Source organism: Lemur catta, chromosome 6 (assembly GCF_020740605.2).
Source record: "Lemur catta isolate mLemCat1 chromosome 6, mLemCat1.pri, whole genome shotgun sequence".
Taxonomy (NCBI): domain Eukaryota; kingdom Metazoa; phylum Chordata; class Mammalia; order Primates; family Lemuridae; genus Lemur; species Lemur catta.
Genome location: NC_059133.1, coordinates 62,639,281 through 62,659,695, shown reverse-complemented (window position 1 = coordinate 62,659,695; position 20,415 = coordinate 62,639,281). Strand labels below are relative to the sequence as shown.

The 20,415-nt window shown below is 40.3% G+C and overlaps 1 protein-coding gene across 4 annotated transcripts in view; it reads left to right on the top strand.

Moving 5' to 3' along the window:
* TMEM117 (transmembrane protein 117) overlaps positions 1 to 20,415 on the top strand; it is a 464,054-nt gene that overhangs the window by 2,094 nt on the left and 441,545 nt on the right. For 2 of the 4 annotated variants that reach the window (XM_045553979.1, XM_045553977.1), the window contains exon 1: positions 18,724 to 19,118. The exons of 1 other annotated variant lie outside the window; for it this stretch is intronic. The gene's annotated coding sequence lies outside the window, so the exon portion shown is untranslated. Of the gene's footprint in view, positions 1 to 18,723; positions 19,119 to 20,415 lie in introns of those variants that run through there. One more of the 4 variants, XM_045553980.1, reaches the window with a different exon arrangement.

The following is a 20,415-nucleotide window of genomic DNA, read 5'->3' as shown; positions in this document are numbered from 1 at the left end:
GTTTCTATCTCCCAGGCCATCACTAGCCCTTGAACTTGACAACTCTGGTCAATCTTATTAAACCAGTTGACTTTGATCCTAGGACCAGGCTGGGTTCTCATTAAGAGAAAGCTGAGTCTGCTGCTCTGGTGGACAGGTTCAGTTTTCCAGTTGGCCTCACTATAGAACTATTCTGCTATTCTGCATGGAGTCCTGATTCACTGACTCAATGGGTCCATCTCAGTTGCCTTCACAGTAATGTTCTTACCAGTCTTCTCCATGATCCTGGGTGCTACTTTCATTCAGGTTTTCTGCACTGGTTTTCTCTCTCATGCTTCACATCCTGAATTCTTTTTCTTTTCTTTTTTCTTTCTCTGAGATAACATTACATTTTATATGTTTACACTCTGATCCTTTGGTGTGGCCAGCCCACGTGGGTCTCATCAGTCCATTTCTCTTGTCAGTGTTCATTACACTCCCTCTCAAAGAAGCTCTTGTCAAGGCTCTTACTCATTGACTGTTGTTTCTTCCTGAACTGTTCTTTCACAGAATAATAGCACAGGTCCAATTAAATCACAGTTCACTTTCCCTGCCTCTAGCCAGATAACCTCCGATCCCCATTAACCTTGGTTTTGTTTGTTGTTAAGGACTGTTTTTCTTTCTCCCTTTCTCTCTTCCTCCTTCCCTCCTTTCCCTTCTTTCCCAACCATTATCGGTGCCCTAATAGTTTCCATTTAACTGTTCTAGCTCATTAACAGCTAAGTGGAATAGAAGGCAAAGATCTCTTGTGGATTTTCAGGAATATTCTTATTCTTGTGGCACATCTTGGATGTTTATAATAGAGATGGAATAAAATGTTCAAAAGTGCACAGATCTTTCTGGTCTACAGCTCAGGTCTGGAATAGAAATACATTTGAAATTGTGGGTAATTTTCACAAAAACATACAGCTATAAGTGAGTTGAATTGAATGTTTAGGAATTTAAAGTTGGAGTGTGCATACGGGAGGCAGTGTTTCCCCATGGGAAAAGCTCTGGGTTCTGATCTCACTTCCATGACTGCCTAGCCGTATGATGTGGAATGAGAGATGGTAAAAGGGAGAAAGAAGGGACCACAGCGGCAGGGTCATCCCTGAGCAACAATATTATCCCAGAATTGTTTTTGGTACGTCTTCATTTTTGCTGGGTTGTTTCTTATTCTCTTCACTGTCATCCTTCTAATATTACAGTATTTTTGTGATTTTCTCCCCTGGGTTCTCTGGATGTTATCTCAGCCAAGCCTGCTGGTGCTGTGCCCTCTGCTCTGAACTACACCTTTCCTCCCTCCTACCACAGCTAACTTGTCCTGACTTGTTCAGAGTACTTGCCAGGTAACTGGAAGCCAATCTGGTAAACTAATTCACAGCAAGCTGCTCATCCACTAATTCATCAAACATTTATTGAGCACCCCAGCTCCTGTGCTAGGTGTGAATGACTGACCAAGGTTGCTCTGCTGCAGTAGCAACATATAGTGTAGCAACCTTGGGCTTGGAGGTCAGATAGTGCTGGGTTGGATTCTCACCCTGTCACTTGCTAGATGTGACATCCAGGAAAAATTGCTTAACTCTTCCAGGATTCTCAGTTTCCTCGTCTGTATAATGGGGGCAATAATCACTTCTTAAAGGAGATTTTGGGTTTTAAGGACAATTATACACAGTGGCTAGTAGTCAATGTTACATAGCTCATAGTCAATGTTAAATAAATAGGGCCTGTTATTATATTATTGATTATCCTTCCCATATATCATTTCTGGAGACCTTTAACGCTTTAACTTTGGATGTAAATTGTCAGTGCCTTAACAATTAAGAGTAAGTCTTGTGGCAAGTTGGTGAGAGACATTTAGGGAGTCCCGGAAGTCTTGCCCCCCCTCTCACCAACACCAGTTGTCTGGGTTCTGACGATAGAATACCCCAGTATCAGCTATCTGAGGAACTGATGCAGAGCGAATTGCTGAAGACACAGGAGAGGTGTTATAAGAATACACACAGGTACATTTTCAAAGGAGGCAGCCTAGCTATAAAATGCCAGGAAACAGCAACAGCAGATCATGAAGTGAAAAGTAGGTCATTTGTTTGGAGTCAGGGTGTCAGGTAGCATACAAGGTGAAGAGCCCAAAGCCATAAACAGTAACATGCTATAAAAATTACTACCACAACTATAAAACAAAGGGCTGCCTTTCCATATATGCCGGAGGGAGAAAACTGCTGGTCGTGCAGCCGTGGTTTTCCCACACTTGCACACATGCAAAACAACACCGTCAGCCATCAGCAGCATCATTTTGAACAATGATAAATAGAGAGACCAGATAGCTGGCTAGGCACAAGGGCAGGCAGGCAGCACAAAAGAAAGCGGGGATAAAGAGCTCCATTTCTTTGATTTGCCACATAAATTTGTGTTATACTTTTCAAATGTTTATGGCTTCATATTTTAGTGTTAAATTTTGGAATACCTAAATGAAACATCTGCTCGTTTGCATGTTCTTGTACATTGAGTAGGCCTTCCTTCTACTATTGTAGGTTGTTTCTGTGTTGGGAGGATTTTTAAAATACTTATTTTGTGTGCAAGTTATAAGGATTCTAAGCTCAAAGCCTTTGGCTCTCACTTCCAATGGCATTTGAGCAATCATCTGGGGTTGTCAGCTCTGGGGGAAGGGAGGAGGTAGACAAAATGCCATTTGGCTTGTGGGGGCTGACAGTGGGCAGGGTGTTCTGTTCTGCTCCATTGCTCTCAATGCTACTGCATTTCTTTCCACACCATGGTTATCTCTCCTGACTTTACTCACCTCCTATCCCCTACCCATGATGGTCTAAAACTCTGGAGACATGGTCGAGATAAAAAAGTAGCTGACCAAACAGGGATTTTGATAAACCCTGAATTAGGAAGCTAGTTGCAAAGACAGAAAAGACTTGGCCATCATATGCCAATGTTTCACTTTGGTGATTTGATTCAGGCAGAATCCTCCAAATTTCTTAGACTTCTAAAATTACTTGCATTATGATTATTATCCTTTTAATAAATGACTTATCTTTCAGGTAGTTTATCAAAATAAACTACCTGAGACCCAAACCATGATGTGATTCCAGCATTAAATTCTCTAACATCTAATACACATTAACTTTCTTTAAAGTGGTATAATTAAATTTCACACAACCTGAATCTATTAAGAGTTTAGAATAAATTAGAGTTATCTGGAAACTGTGAGTTGTGAAAGAATACAGAAATATCCTAGCTGCGCATCCCTTTCAGCCATTAGAAAGCACAGTGGATTTTCCAGCAATTCTGAGCAAATAAAGAGTCTTCGAAAGGACCACATTTAAATGAATATATATACGGATTCTATTATTCTCTTCTTAAATAAGTGATGGAATTGAATAACAATTCATAGTGTTTTAAATTGTTAGGAAATGCAGTTTGGGTACAAACTGTACCTGTTAACCTACACTCAGAAAAATAATCTCTACAGACCTCTGTCAAACACACTGGCCTTACCTGAAGGGATAACGAGCTGGTTAGGGAAATTGTTTCTGCTAGTAAGAGTAATGTTTTCAAAATATAATGATTGAATAAAAGCTCCTTGTGGGAGAAGAATGAGGATGAGTTAGGAGATACTCCCCTTATTATATTATTGAAAATAATGTGTACATTTGTTTATTTCCGTTTGGAGTCCTGAATTGAATTTATAAAGTCCATAAACTTGAATTTATGGCCTTAAATAACTGGAATGACGTAAGGATTTTTAATATTTAGATAGCAACTCAGAAACTCTTTCATTACCAAAGGCAGTGGAAACTACATGTTTTAGATTCAACTGACAAGGAACTACATTATTCCTTTAAGTTAAAAAATTAAATCATGTTTTATTTTTCAGATTATAAATTATGTTGATATGTGAACACAATTGTCCTGGAGATTTTTTTCTTTTTTTTTTTAAGACAGGATCTCACTCTGTCACCCAGGCTAGAGTCCAGTGGCATCATCATAGCTCATTACAACCTCAAACTCCTGGGCTCAAGCGATCCTCCTGCCTCAGCCTCCCGATTAGCTGGGATGACAGGCTTTCAGCACCATACCAGGCTAACTTTTCTACTTTTTGTAGAGATGGGGTCTCACTGTGTTGCTCAGGCTGGTTTTGAACTCCTGGCCTCAAGCGAGCCTCCTGTCTTGGCCTTCCAAAGTGCTAGGATTACAGGTGTGAGTCGCCATGGCCGACCAGTATTTTTGAAGGGACACCATATTAGATTGATTCCACTTAGCATCAGTGCAGAAAAAATAAAAGTGTACTTCTTTTCTAAGCTCAGGATTACACTGTGAATTATTTCATTATTCCCCACTTGCATAAAATTTACTTATATCAGCTATTTTAATGCAAGCATAAGAGCTTTAGTCTTCAGAAAGTTTATTTCTGTGAACTAAATTTAGAGCCACTTCTCAGTTTATCTCATGAGTGATGATGCTGTTTTAAAAAACGTACAGAAGCATGTTTTAACTTCTCTTACTTGCAAATGTGTACTATGGCACAGGTATATGCTTGCACTTACTTAGCAGCTCTGAAATATGGGGGAGGCGGTTTCCCTTTTCAAAGATGCCTCTCTCATGAGTTTGTAGAATCTTAAGTGCACCTTCATAATGTGATTCAAGAAAAGGACTGTGATTTTTTTTTTCCTTCATGCACTTTAAAACTTGCAGATAAAGTTATACAAATAGATTCTCATTTCTACCCATTTATGTATGATTAGTTCTAAGTATTTGAGTGAATCAAATCTCCTGTGAGAATACAAAGTACATAAAAGTAAGTGCTGACATTTTCTTCATTGCATTTACTAAAAAACAAAATGAACTTTTAAACCCATTTTTTTCTGATTTAAAAGCAATCTGCACCCCTACCCCCACACTCCATCCACCTTAGCCTTCTTTTCTTACTTTTAAATTTTATATCTGTTCTCTTAATCTTAATATTTTAATATTACTGGTATAGTCTCCGTTCAGATTTTTATATAATTTTAATGGAGTCAGAAATAGAGGCTAAAGGAGTATACATATTCATAATATTTTAAAGGAACCACATACCTTTCTTTATAATACATCTCTCCACTTTTTATTTCTTCCTATAATTTTTCTTTCCCTTCCTTGTCATTTGCTCTTTCAATTGGAAATACATCAGCACCACATCACCATAGCACCCTGGCAAAACCAATGGGGTTTCCATAATTCTCCATAATGTGCTGTATAAATTAAGGACAAAGGGTTAATAAAAAAGTAAAGACACAGAACTGTAGGGGGAGAGGTAAAATACCACAGCTGTTGACTAAGTCACAAAATACATTGGGAGAGGAGAATTTGTTGAACCAGTTGTTTGATTATGGACCTAATAATTCACTTTCTCTGGAGTATGGTAGACACAGTCTAGGCCAAGCTTTTCTAATACTTGCTTTCTTGCTTCTTAGTTTTGCTAAAGGAAAAAAAGAGTACAGGTCTTCACCTGTTTTGGAGCCCATGTACAATAGGTTTTTCTGATTTTTCATTCCAAAGCTTGTTTCGTGGCAGACTCCACTGTAAAATGAACTTCCCTATATTGTTTCTCAGAGTAGTATTGCATTTCTCCTTATGATATTTCAGAAGGGATGTTTGACCCAACAGCATTGATTTTCTCTATTTTCATACCTATGACTGTGTGGTTAAATTGCAATATGCATCATTACAGCATGGAACTCTACAGGCTGATGCTGAATTCTGGAAAAGAATTGTATTTGGCATCCCAATCATTTTGTGGTCCTTTTCTATATGAAATGACCTAAGCCTCTATTTCCCAGATAAATGCAGTTGAATAAATATGGTAAAATTAAATTAGAAAAAAAAAAGAAAAACTATGATTATCCATTGCATGTATTTTCAGATATTCCTGCTCTGTAATTCTTACCAGAATGTAATTACAGGTGTATTTTTCCAAACAGAATTGATACACTGCTGTAGAAAAATATGCAGCAAGCATTCTTTATTCTGCAGATGTGCAATTTTATGCACTTTGCCCACTTTATTGTCTTCATAATCAAAAGACAGCAGGAAGGGCACTGCTCACTCACAAATATAAGAGGAATTAGTCTCAAGCACACACTGACAACTAGTTGGTTAAATCTTTACCAAACCATTCTACCTTTCTACAAGATGTATTAATGCAAAATGAACAAAATTTGCATTGCCACTTGAGATAAACTATTTAGAACTACAGAATTTTTAGGGATTAAGTAAAATTAATTTTTTTGTCCAGTACCTTTATTTTTCACGTGAAGAAATCTTGTACCTTAGTAATAATACACATAAGCACAAGGGGTGAACCTTGGGTCCCTATAGAGAAGTCTTAAGATCTTGAATACTAATTCCATACCCACAAACACCTGGCTGTACTAACGTTTACAAAAATGCATTGAGGCCCTGAGGCACAGGGGTTAAATACTATAGGTCAACTAGGTGATACAGATCGTCAGTGGCAGAGCTGACTAAATCCACCTTTCGTGATTCCCATTTCAGTTCTCTTTGTATTATACTTCATATGTGATTATTTGCAAGGCTACCAAATATTAAATCATTGGGGGGTTTTGTTTGTTTTTTAGTGGGGAAGGGCAGGAATTTGTATCCTCTCAAGAAAGATAGATTTTTAAAGTATTTTATATCAGCAGTCCTCAACTTTTTTAGCCCCAGGGACCATTTTCATGGAAGACAATTCCCATGGACTGGGAACGGGGGAGTTGGTTTTGGGATGATTCAAGCACATTACATGCATTGTGCACTTTATTTCTGTTATTATTACATTGTAATATATAATGAAATAATAACAGCTCACCACAGGTTGGGGACCCCTGTTTTGTGTCATTTTATGCATTTCTAAGGTATCAGCCATGAGGGCACAGAGCACCAGATTGAGTGAGCTAGCTGTGGGTGTGACCATGTGGGTGTGGATGTGGGATTTTGCCTGTCATGTTTAAGGGGATGACTACACAGAAGTGAAAGATGGGCCTCAAAGCATTTTCATGAATGTTAAGAGATGCAGACATTTGTAGGCATAAAATTGGGTAGTCAAAAATTTCAAGACTTCTTTATGAGTACTCGAGAGTCATGAGAGTCATTCCATGTGGTTATGTGTATATTTACTATGGTACAAATGTGATTTGGCTTCTACGAGAGACTGGCTTTGGGAAGACAGTGACTTACCTCTGTGTGTGATCCCAGGTAACCACTTAGCAACGACGCTAAAACAAAATTTTTCTTTTCTTGTTAAATCCTGCGTAGAACTCTCAGGAAATATTAAAAACACTGGTTGTGCAGGTTCAAGTATATTTATGATTAATCCTTTTGCAGTAATGATATATTGTTTAGTGATAAAATTAATTTTTATAATTTTACAGATGCCCATAGTTTTTATAAAATTCTTAAAGATATTAAGGAACACTTTAACTTTTTCCATTATATAAAAAATATTTTATCAAACATGACATGTTTGATAAAATATCAAAATATTAATAACATTTTGGAATTAAAGAGGTTTTTTTTTTTGAGACAGGGTCTCAAAAAAAAATGATGCAGTGGCATCATCATAGCTCACAGCAACCTCCAACTCCTGGGCTCAAGCAATCCTCCCTCCTCTGCCTCCCAAAGTGCTAGGATCTCAGGTATAAGCTACCATGCCTGGCCTTGGAGAGATCTTTTCAAGTTCCCTGGATCTCTCTTAAATGCAGTAAATCTATTTTGGGGCAAGACATTCATGCACAAAGCAACCCATGGATGTATAGAGCAGAACACAAATTAATGCAAAGTAGTATACAAGAAAAATGCCATTAAATCAAGCTCCATTTGTGATAGCACAAATTATTTTCATAGTAATTTTATAATATCTGTTACTTCTGTGATTCCTTCCATATCTCTAAGTGAAGCTATGGTTCAATACTTTGTGTTCTCATGGGACACTTATTCCTCAGTTTCTATATTTTAGTGTAACAATCATATATTTACCTGTCTCTACTTTTTTCTGTAAGATAAGCAGGGGTGATGTTCTCTTAGCTGTTCCTACAGTAGACAGTAAATGTTTGCTAAAAGGAATTAAATATTTCTTGAAATAAGTGGCAATCCACTGAAATTTTAAAATAATTTATTACATAGTGGTAATTATAACAATATTAGACCTATTGTATGAATTGAACCCACATTACATGTTTAAAAAATACTGAATAGAAGTCATGGACCCAGAGGGTATGATGATATTTTTCCATTACAATTTTGGTGAAGTACTCATATAGAAATTGTATTATAAAAATTTGAAAACTTTTATTATACCTGTTATCCACTGGAATTAAACTTGATTTATTAACAAGGTAGTAGACCAGGGGTTAACTTGTACTATCTCCTTTAATCCTTACTGCAGTCTATAAATTATATATTATTTGCTACAAATTTTAGACAAAGATGTGTATCTCAGAGAGGTGAAACAACATGGCCAAGTTCACAGAGTAGGTAGCAAAGTAGGATTTGAACCCAGGCCTGTCTAACCCCCCATATCTGCCTCCTTTCCATTATACTATACATTTATTCGAGGTAAAAGATGAGATGCTCAAGAAAAGGATAACCACATTCTTTTGGGTAAGGCTGAAAACCATCTCACAGTATAGAGGACAAAATGGTGTGAGTGAGGTTATAAAAAAAATTTACATGCTGATAGTGAATTAATTTAAGTACTTTCCACATCACTTCAAATGCTATCTTGTATTGTTTTCCTGTTATTGTAGATAAGAAATATTTTATGCCAGCTTAACAGTTTTAATGATAGTTTGACAAATTACTTACATTAACATATATATTCTCGCAGCGCTAAAATAATAAAGAATTCCTGTAAATGTCTAGCATACATATTTTCAAAAATAATGATTAATCCATTAGCTAATATTTGTGATGTAAGGTAAACAAAAGAGACATGAGGAAGTTCTTTACTTGAAGGAAGGGCAAGCTTCTCGAATTCCTCTCACCAAATAAGTCCATCTAATTTACGTATAGACTCCAGCCTTCCGGAGACCTAGGGAGGCTCTCTGGCCAAACAGGCTGGCACTGCTTCCTCCTGAAGAAGAGAGATTTCACTAAGGCTGGAGGGGCTGGCCAGGGTTCATTCTGGGGGACCCAGGTGTCCAGCTGATTTGTGATTATCAGGGAATCAGCCTTGTTGGTAGAATGCAAAAGTATCAGTATCAGCGTCAGACTTCACCTTGGCCTGAGGTGAGTGCTGCTTCCAGGGCAGTGGCTCTAGTTCTCTCCAGGGGACCTGAGACTTTGGAAACTACAGCGCCAAGAAATGGGCTCTAGAAACAGAGGCCAAAGCCAGCAGATAAAGTGGGGCCTGTTTCATGGGATTTTCCCAAATCATGTGTGATGCTCAGGAGGACTTTGGGATCTGTGACAAGAGAGGCTGGCTTGGGACCTGGGATGCAGGATGGGGGAAGCAGAGGTGAGAAGGCCCTTTGATACTGTGCCTTATTGCCCCCAAATGCCTTCAGGGGCCAGGAGACCAGGTGGGGAACTTAAATGACCCAGAGAAGACCTTGTTGGGCAGCTGTTTGCCGTTCAAGAATGTAGACCCAGCAAGCCCAATTCTTTTGGTTTGCATGAGAAGCTAGACATTCAGTTTTTTTCATGTGAAATCTACTGTTTTTAAAAAAATATTTTCGACTCAGTTAAAGTTTTAAAGTAGTATGAGAGTCAAAGGAAATAATCCACAGGCCTAATTGCCACCAGTTTACAAGTGTTGATGTAGAAGTAACAATTTGGGACTCTGGAGGGAAGGGAACTACCCCACCCCTTCTAAGGGATACTGATTCCATTAGTGTGGGGGTGGGTCCTAAGCATAGGGTTATCCCAACATGCAGTCCAGGTTGAGCCCTGCTCACTGAATAGGTGGTGTGAAGTGACTAAATTTTAGGCACGACAATGCTGTAGCAACAATGCTTCCCTGCCCACCTTCTCTCCTCGTTCTCCACATTCCCCTTGGCAACTTTATCTATAGAGTAACATCAATGGTTCCCTCTCTCTCTGTCTCTCCCCAAATTAAATGTGCATAAGAATCACTTAGGAGCTTGTTAAAATGGAGATTAGTAAACTCCACCTCAAGAGATTCTGTTTCAATGGATTGGGTTCTAGAATTTATTTGTTAACACCCACCTTAGTTTACTGTAACACAGATGGTTTGGAGGCCACACTTTGCGAAACACTGACTCATAATGGATCTGTTGGCTGGCACATCTGTTAGTTCAGCCTTCGTTTCTTACCAGAGTTATAGATCTGTATAAATTACTGCCTAATAGAAATCGCCACTATTTCCACCTGGATAACTTAAACTTCTCATTGTCTGACTTCAAGTTTATTATTTTCCTTTAAAGCCTGCACACAGAGTTTTAGATTTTATTTTATTGAAATGCACTATCACTGGCTCAGTTGCCTAAGCCAGAAATCTGCATTTGTACCTTTAATGGCTGGGTACTAGCATTCAGTGTGCACAGAGCATGTGGCAGGTGGCACCAGCATGCCCAGTGAGTGGCTGGTCTCCTATCTAAGCCTTGCCGTGTCTGCTTAGTTATTCTACCTTGGCTTTCTAAGTGTAATCCAGTTCTTCTGGGACAAGCCTATAACAACAACAGCTTTATTTATTGAGGTTTACTCTGTGCCAGGCAGTCTTCTAAGTGTTTCACGTGCATTAATTGAATCTTTTCTTAAAGCCACTCAATTCCCTGTCTAGTTTTTGGCAACTCAGTACCCCCTCAGGCTAGATCTGTCCCCCATATTTCTAATTGCCACCTGGGACCTCTGCTTCAAAATAGATTATGCCATCTTCTTCCCACAGTGAGACTGCCCAACTAACTACAGAAGCCAGTGTTGAGTATCCCTGCTACTGTTTTCTGATCAGGATTTTAGGGATGTTGGTGGGTGCCTGAACTGAAATCACATTAACATGTCTCCTCACCTATTGTAAATCCAGTTGCTGCCTACCTACCTTAAAACTGTAGAATGCAGGAGTCAGAAGGGAATTCAGAGATTGTCTAGTCCAATTTCCTTACTTTATAGACTTGGAAATTGAGGCCTACAACTATAAAGTGATTTACTAAGGGTAAGAGCGGAGAGGAGCAAGAGCGAGAGCTGAGGATCAAACCTTGGTTTTCTGTCTTCAAGTCTCATTCTGGAATGCAAGCCCCATTCTAGTGGAGTTACAGGGTCTGGTGTATTTCCCTGCAGCTTGAATTGTGCCTGGAATGTAGTGATTGTGGATGGATATATCACAGAGGCTTTGGTCTGTGGTTGGCTGGCTATGCAGTGAACCAGATACCACTTTGATGTAAAGAACCGTGATTTTATTATCAAATATTACATGAGTCATATTCAAATATAGGAAAAATATGCTTAACCTAATGTGTGGACTGCTTACCACCTCTAGTAAGACTGCAATGGAGGAAATAGACATAAAATTGTAGCAGCAAGGAGCTGGCTTAATTATTCTACATAAATGTCACCTCAGAGAAATCTGCCCTCACCACTGTTTCTAAAATTGTGACCCACATCCTTATTGATGTTCTGATTCTGCCCACTTTTCTTAAAGCCGTTTCTCACAGTCAAACATTAGATTGTTATGTACTTTGTGATTACTGTCTGTACTTTCACTAGAATAAGCTGTGTGAGAGCTTGGGCTTTATCTTTTCCACCACCAAATTGCCAGAACATAGAAGTAGCTGACAGAAGAGCTGAAAATGATGGTTTTATATTGTGGAATGGAAGCATAAATAATATGCAATACTTTGGCATTTAGAGGCCTAACATATCTCTGCAAATAGAAGCAAAATAAAAACCCAGTGCTGTACAATGCTGGAGTAAATGTGAGAGCTTTGCATGATATTGTTTGGAGGGATATTTACAATAACCAAATTATCTTTATCATTAAGTAAATGATTTCTCCCATGTATTTTCCCTATTTTGGAGAAATAACCTGTTACTGGAAGTAAAATTATGACATTTATATGGGGGAATACCTACTTATTTATAAATGTGAATGTAGTGGTTGAATAGTGTTCCCCAAAAATTCATGTCCACCTGGAACTCAGAATGTGATCTTATGTAGAAATAGGGTCTTTGCAGAAGTAATTAGCTAAGATCTCGAGATAAAATCATCCTGAATTTGGAGTGAGTCCTCAACCCAGTGATGTGTCTTTCTAAGAGAAGCATATAGAGATTTGGACACACAAAGACACAAAACAGAGGACACTGTGAAGATGAAAGCAGAGAGTGCAGTGATGCATCTACAAGCCATGGAACACCAGGAATTACCAGAAGCTGGGAGAGATGAGGAAAGATTCCTTCCTAAAGCCTTCAGAGGGAGTGTGGTCCTGTTAGTACCTTAATCGTGGACTCTCAGACCCCAGAACAGTGCAAAAATAAATTTTGTTGTTTTAGACCACCAAAATTTATGGTAATTTGTTACAGCATCCAGGAAAACTAATACAGTGAGGACAGGAGATATTTGCTAACTTGTCAATAGGAAGATATGTGGGTTGTGCCATAGATAAATTAGTCTACAACATTTTGAAGTTAAGTGTTATTATAATACCTGATGCATGAGTGCTCACTATGAGCAAATAATGCTCTCTGCAAAACTCATCTTTTTAATGACATCCTAAAACTCGGAAGAATGGGCCATCCAGGCCTCAGAGGTCAGCAGCTATGATGGTGGAGGGTCGCCAGGGTAGCTCTCTGGAAGAAGGCTTTCCAAGCCCCTCCCTTATTCCTTCATATGAAATGATGGGGTGTGGGGGTTGCTCCCCTTAACCCTTGGGGGAAGCAGGGAGACCAGACATTCCAGTCTATAGGTAGAGAGTGAGGCCTACTGTTTGTCATTTCATGGCTACAGGTAAACATGACCATTGTCTTTAAATCTAGAAACAGATAATTTTCATTTCTTATTATTTAAAATTCCTGGCACCAGTTGTTTCTGTTGACTTCCATTTTACCCTTCCCTATCCTGGCTCCCTGCTCCCATTCCCTTCCTGCTCAGATGGCTGCAACTCAGATTCTCAGCGCTATTTGGCTTTCCCTACTTGCCCAGAGTAGGGATATATTTCACTATTCCCCAGGAGTCCTTGTTTCTGTGAGTGGACCACAATATTCTGGCTCTTTCTGTCTTCTTTTCTTCAGCCCTCCCTCCTCTCTCCTCTCTTTCTTACCGTCTTCCTTGTCTCTCTCTCTCTCTCTCTCTCTTTTTTTTTCCCCAAAGGATGGGCTCTTACTCCATTGCTCAGGCTGGAGTGCAGTGGTGTGATCATAGCTCACTGCAGCCTAGAACCCCTGGGCTAAAGGCATCCTCCTGCCTCAGCCTCCCCAGTAGCTGGGGCTACAGGCATGAGCCACTGCGCTCGGCTAAAGTGTGTATATTTGTTGAGAGCCTTCTGGTAATGGGTACTGTTTCTGTGCTGCTCTCCTTTGTCTGGAGTTTCTTCCTCTCCACTTTTCTGTGTATTTAAATCCTCTTTTTTCCTTCAGTCTTTGCCTCAAGCTTCTTCCGTCTGGCCTTCTGCAGTAATTTATAAGGATAGGTTTATTTCTCCATTTCAAATTTCTTTAGCCTTTATGGTCAGCAAAATGCATTTGGCCCTGAGCACCTGTCTCCTTATATAACTATTTGTGGTGATTAGAAGCCGTCCATTGTTTGCTCATTTAGATCATGAGTTCCCTCAGGAAACAGACATACTCTATTTATCTTTTAAACCTCAACATATTGCAGTGCCTTGATAGACTAGTTGCTTTGGATATGTTTATTGATTGGGTGGTATATTTGGTACTTTACATGAAGTCAAGAGCTCTCAAAAGCCAGTGTATTTTTGTGTTCCCCCAAATCAAGCCTCCCTGCCTTGGGCTAGGTCTAGCAAACTTGTCTAGGTGAGGCCTGTTGAAACAGTTTTGAAGAAGAAACAAAACAAAACATTTGTTTTAGGACCAGGAAGAAAGAGCACGTCAGCTCAAAACTACTCATAGGCAAATATTTTCCATTTAAACCCAGCAGTCACATTTCTGTAAATGAGGTCATCACTAATCCCAAGCAATGACTGCACTCTGGAAGTGAGGCTCTGGCCAGTTCATAGGGCCTCTGTATGTGTGGGAGTGAGCGTGGGATGGAGGAGAAGGCAAGAAGAGACGGAGGAAGGAACCGACAAGAGTGGGCAGTGCAACAATTGTCCTTCTCTGTCATTGCAAGAGCAATGGTGCTTTGAAGGGACTGCTGCATTTCTGCAGATTCTGCAGGGCAGCCCAGTGTATGAGTCAGGGTGACGCTGACCGCCAAGCAGGTGACCGCTCTACTTCTGGTGTGACTGCTAGTTCACCCTCTGTTTGCATGACTCCTTTGTTTTAAAAACTGTTCAGAAAAGTACTTTGCCAAGACATTTATAGGGTTGAGTGAAGGATAAGTGAATCAGTTCTTTAGCAAAAGAAACTCTGTGGGACAGGTAGAATATGAGCAGGGCAGGGGTGATGAATCATAATGATAATAAAAAGAGCCAACGTTTATGGAGAATTTAATATGTACCAGATAAAATGTTCAATGTGTAAAGTACATTTTTAAAACCCTCTAACAAGTAGTAGTGAAGCAGATACTACTAATTCTCAGACAGGTTAATTAATTTGCTTAATATCACATTCTCGTTATTTGGCAGCACCAGGGTATCAGAACATAGGTTCTAGAATTCCAAGCAGCCACATATGATGACCATTTCCCCAAAATTTAGGACAGAATTTAGCAAAATTTAGGACATGTGGCGTAAAATATATCAGTGTACCTTGGATTCAGTGGGAATGGACATTTGATATTAGGATTGTTAGGGAAAATCTTGGCAGTAGAGTCACTGCCCTTTATATACACCAGAAGAAAATTATGGATCGTGTTCAAATTTTTATTCTTGCCTCTTTGGCAATAAGGAAATTATGCTGTTTATATTTAGAATGTGCAATTAGCATCATCCCAATTGACCTATTGGAAATTAAAAATAGTTTTGCTTAGAGTCCATCAAGTCACTGATAAAGATATTTCCTCATTGACTTGGTAAAAGTTACTGATACTTACAGATATAGTTTCCTCTTGCTTTAAAAGGGCAATTTAAAGAGGATAGAGTTTGGTTATCATGAAAGTTTTTACCAGTTCTTGAAATGGTCATTGAACTTGTCTTTTTATTTTTTTTTAAATATAGAGTAAACTGTATTATTGATGTACTGGGATATGTGAGATGAACAGAAAAACATCATGTCTCATGTGGTTACTTCTGATTTTTGAACTCTTGGATCAGATTTTATAAAAGAATTGTATGTCAACAAGACATATTTTAAGCCTGTCTGCAGGGTTGACTTCATATATGAAGGTGGAGTTGACAGATGATTGTCTAGTGTAATTTGAGTTTCCTACTTAAATTATTTCTATCATTATTCTGACACTCTGAAACTGTGGCAAATTTGCTGAACTCCTATATATAATATAAAAGAAATGGAGTTGTTTGGACTCGAATATCAGTGAGGGAGTGGGAGATCTGGAGCCTTGCTATCTTCGTTTCTTTTTGGAACTTCTATCTATACCTTTTGAAAATCACTGCTGGCCAACCCTGAAGAATAGTTAATCTCTGTAAGTAAGCAATTGCCACTTTTGTACTGGACCAATAGATTCTGACCCTGAACAAAGTTTTCATGGAACACTAAGGTTTGATGGGAAGGAAGAATAGGTACTTTATTGAGCACCTGTTATGCACCTGACACTATAGGTGTGTTATACCCATCAGGTCATTTAAAACCCCTAAGAGGTCTGTGTGGTAGTGAGTAGGATGAGACAAAACTGGAGAATCAGGAGAAGTGCAGCCTAAATCTTGGAAGGATCTGTCCGTGAACAGAATGGCCTACTTTGGATCCCTAAATCCAGATCCAGATCTAACATCTCACCTTTCAATGGAGAAGAAAGGCAGATGTAGGGATTCCTATTGTAATTTTATAGTAGCAATTTACCTAAAGTTATAGCTAGTAAGTTGTGGAACCAGAATTTATACCAATATTCATTATTTCAGGTGTCCTTATGGTAAAACCCATATTCCTTTCCTGGTACATCGGGAGGAAGTATAAGATGATAGGTTGAAATAGGGGGCTTGTGAGCCACATTGCCTGGCTCTGGTTCTTACTCCAGCACTGTGGCTACCTGTGAGATCCCGAATGAACTATTTGGTCTCTGTATAGCTCTTTCCTCAAACATAAACATGCAGGTGATACTCCATGTTTAGCAGCTATCTCACAGGTCTGTCATAGATATGCCTGGTACACAAATAAGCCTTCAATGTGTTGAGCTTTTATCACTACATGTTATTGTGACAAAGATCAAAGTATATAGGCTATTCCTCTGCCTGGTCCTGAAATAGGGCTGAACTGGAGATCATAGGTGGCTGCCAAAGCAAAAGGTACAAGCTTCTTTGTCAGTGGTAAAAAGGGAACATTGATATTGAAAGCAAACCTTGCTCATTTTAATATTTCATATTGACGTACTCCTAGAGAACTATATTCTCTAAACCCTGAGACTTCTCAGAACAAATAGTAAGCATTGGTAGAGCTTATTCTTAAAATTATTCTTACATGAAGAGATATGTAAAGGTATACTAATAAGCTCCATGTAACTGATGCCAGACATTTCAGTTCTGATTTACTGAACTTCATTTTAGTAGACACCCATGTCAATTCAACTGATTGTGGAGTAGGATGAATTATCTCTTTCAAGTAGACCAAAGACAAGCTACCAATTGATTTTTAGCCCACTATCCATTGAAATACAATGTGTTTTTCGGTCTATCGCTCAATGAAAGGAAAAATGTCTTCTGTTTTCTTTTGTTTTATTTTGTTTTGCTTTGTGGTGAAGGGGGATATAAGTTACAGACTTCAACAATCTATTGCATAATTTGTGAAGCTTTAATATTTTCCAGTTTCAACTGACTGAAGAGTCCTTGTTTTAAATGGCGATCCAAGGAAAATATAGCTCATGGAATCCATGTTAAACAGTTACATAGTTTAAAAATTCTTTGGAGAGTAATACTAATTATAATAGCACAGTAGAATCGAATGATTAATCTGTGAAATTAATCCACTATTTATTTATTTATTGGAGATAGAGTCTCTCTCTATTGCCTGGGCCAGAGGGCAGTAACGTCATCAGAGCTCACTGCAACCTCAAACTCCCAGTCTTAAGTGATCCTCCTGCTTCAGCCTCCAGAATAGCTGGGACTATAGGTGTGTGCCATCATATCCAGCTAATACTTTTTTGTAGAGACAGAGTCTCCCTATGTTGTTAAGGCTTGTCTCAAACTCCTTGCCTCAAGAGATCCTCCTGCCTTGGTTTTCCAAAGTGCTGGGATTACAGGCGTGAGCCACCATGCCCAGCCAATCCACTGTTTATTGAGCTGTTATTATAACTTACTATGTTAGGTGCCAAAAATGCGATGATGAGATGATGAGTAAGATTTAGTCTCTGCCCTTCAAGAGTTCATAGCTTAGTGGGGGAGAAAAAGAAGTAGTAAAAAAGTACAACAAAAGTGTTATAGTAAAATCTACAAAGTGCCAGCATAGGCAACAACTCTTTCTGGGAAAACTTGTTAAAAGCACTACAAAAGAGAATATTATTAAACAGTTCTATAAAATGATCACAAACTATGACTACAATATAGATATATGTGATCATTCTTAGAAGCTAGAAAAATGTCAAATTAATGGGAAGAATGGCTGTGAACTCCCAACTGTCCCTGTGCAGAATAGCTCCCCTTTGGGACTTGGGAATGGCTCTCTGTATCCCATTTCACAATCTGCTGACACCTCAGCTCTCTCTCTTGCTATCCAACCCATTCCTGAATCAAGCTGCTAGTCCAGGAGAGGGACTAGCTCTCCATAAGTTTGCTACCATAGGCATGTATGAATTATCCTATTTTCTATTTGACTATACAAACTAATGATCATTTCCATTATCACCATGCTGGACACAAATTATGAGCAACTGGTAAACTGAGGTAGCAGTTGCTATTAGGTGTGGAAAGAAACAGAGGCCACACATATATATGGTGGAATAAAAATTGTGCATGATTATGTGTGTGCTTGTATATATGTTTGTATGATTCTATGTTTGTAAAAATGTGTGTATTCATGAATGTATATGTGTGCTTAAATGTGTGTATACATAGGTATGCATATGTGTATATATTTGTGCATCTCTATGTGCATATGGAAATGTGTGTGCTTATGAATGTGTGCGTAAGTGTATATGTGTATATATGTGCATGTGTCAGACCAGACAGGCTGGAAAGTAAGTATGAGACTTCTCATACTCCTCATGGGCTGTGCCTCTCCCCACCCCCACATCCACACACCACCCACAGGCAAAAGCAGAAAGGATGCTCTGTGACCTGAGACTGACTGCATTAGAAAGTTTGCAGCTCTTTGAGGACATTCCACTGGGAACCCCATGGGTTCCTTGCGGGATGGTGGATTTTATGTCTGCCCTGCCGATTTCCCCAGGAGGAAGGGACTGCTGCTGACACGCGAGGGAGGCTGAAGCCGGGCTCCCTCCACCCCGCACCCCGCCTGCAGCTGCCGCTCTGCAGAGGCGGGCCGGGCCCGGGCTGGCTCAGCGACGGCGCACGCGGCCCGCGGGCTGGAGTCGGCCCGCGGCGCGGGCGGGGGGCGGGGGTGGCGGGAGGCCATGCCTCCAGCTGCGGAGGCGGCTCACAGCTGGAGCGGTCGCCGTCACCTGCGCGGTGCCATTGCCCTTGCGCTCCCGGTGCCCGGCCCGCGGCGCCGGACTTTACGGTGGGAGCGCGGCGCGGAGAGGCACCGGCGCGGAGGGCGCCCGGCGTAGGCGGCGGCGGAGTGGGCCGAGCCGGTATTTATAGCTTGGTGACAGCAGCGGCTGCAGCGACGCCGCTGGCCCGTCTCGCCGCGCTTCCCAGCGAGGCCGCCGGCGCGACGGAGGACGGTGCTTGGCCGTTTCTCCCGTGAGCAGACGCCCCGCGCCCCGCGCGACCCTTGAGGTGAGTACGCGGGCCCGGCCGCTCGGTCCCGCCGCGGCGGAGCTTCCCGGCCCGGCCGTGCGCAGCCCCGCGGCCACCTCGCCCCTGCCCGCGAACGCGGCGGCAGCCCTGGAGCCCCGGCCGGCCCCCGGGTCCCCTGGCGCCTCTCTGCTCCCCTTCCCCATCGTGGCATCCTGGAGGCAGGGGGAAGTGTCACAGAGGGAGCCCGACGCACCAGCCCTTCTGGTCAGGGCAGCGGACGCTCGCAGGGAAGGGCTTTTGGTGGGAACCCTCAAACTCCCGGGCTCGGGAGGCTGAGGGACGGCGGGAGAACAGACCTTGAACTTTCCTCGCTTCAGTGATTCCTAGGATGGGAACTGAAGAAAAGCCTTATTTTTGTTAATTAAATTAACAGGTTGCAGTTCATACGTGTTCTCCTTAAAAAGAAGAAGAAGAAAAAAAAAAGACTTGGGTGTCTGGTAACTTCATCGTGACTAAATACAACTATTTTTTTGATTCCTATTCTAGAAAATGCCACAGGCCCACAAGTGTGTTTGACCTATGTGGTAACATTTTGGCTGCCATTATTCATTTTCCCGTGTGTGGAGCAGTGAAGTGTGTGTGTGTGTGTGTGTGTGTGTGTGTGTGTGTGAGAGAGAGAGAGAGAGAGAGGGAGAGAGAGAGAGATGGGAGTAAACATCACATGTTCATTTTAGTATTTATGTATGACTGTATCTCAGAAACCAAAAAGGAAAAAAAAATGAGTAAAAGTATGTTGAATGTAATGACATATATTTTCCCCCTGATTATAAATGATGGACTGTCTAAAATGCAAGGAAGGACTTCTAGGAAGCCTTCAGTGTTTTGTTTTGTCTTCCCGAACAAGTTTTTCCAATTTATTGAGTATGAAAAGTCGTAGAATCCCTGTAAAAGGAAGTCTAAAGTGTTGACTTTTTACCATGGGTATACTTTCTAACTTTTATTCTCCCAGTCTTTGTAGTTAAAACGTACTTACAGATTTTGACATTGACTGAAGTATTTGTCCCTCCCATCCCACCCTACATCTGATGCTTGTGATCGGAAACCAGTCAGTACTTGTCAGTTTTACTTAATTTGTTTCTTTAGGCTTGAGACATGAATAATATGAAATAACTTCAGATATGAATTAATTTCATTTAATTCATTAATTGTTAATTTCTTTGGCCTTGTGTTTACAATATGGTCATGGAAATTCATTCTTTATCATAAACAAATGTCACTTTAAAGGTCTCAGTATTTTAAAAGGATACATGGTGATTATTTTTTAACTTTTCATAGC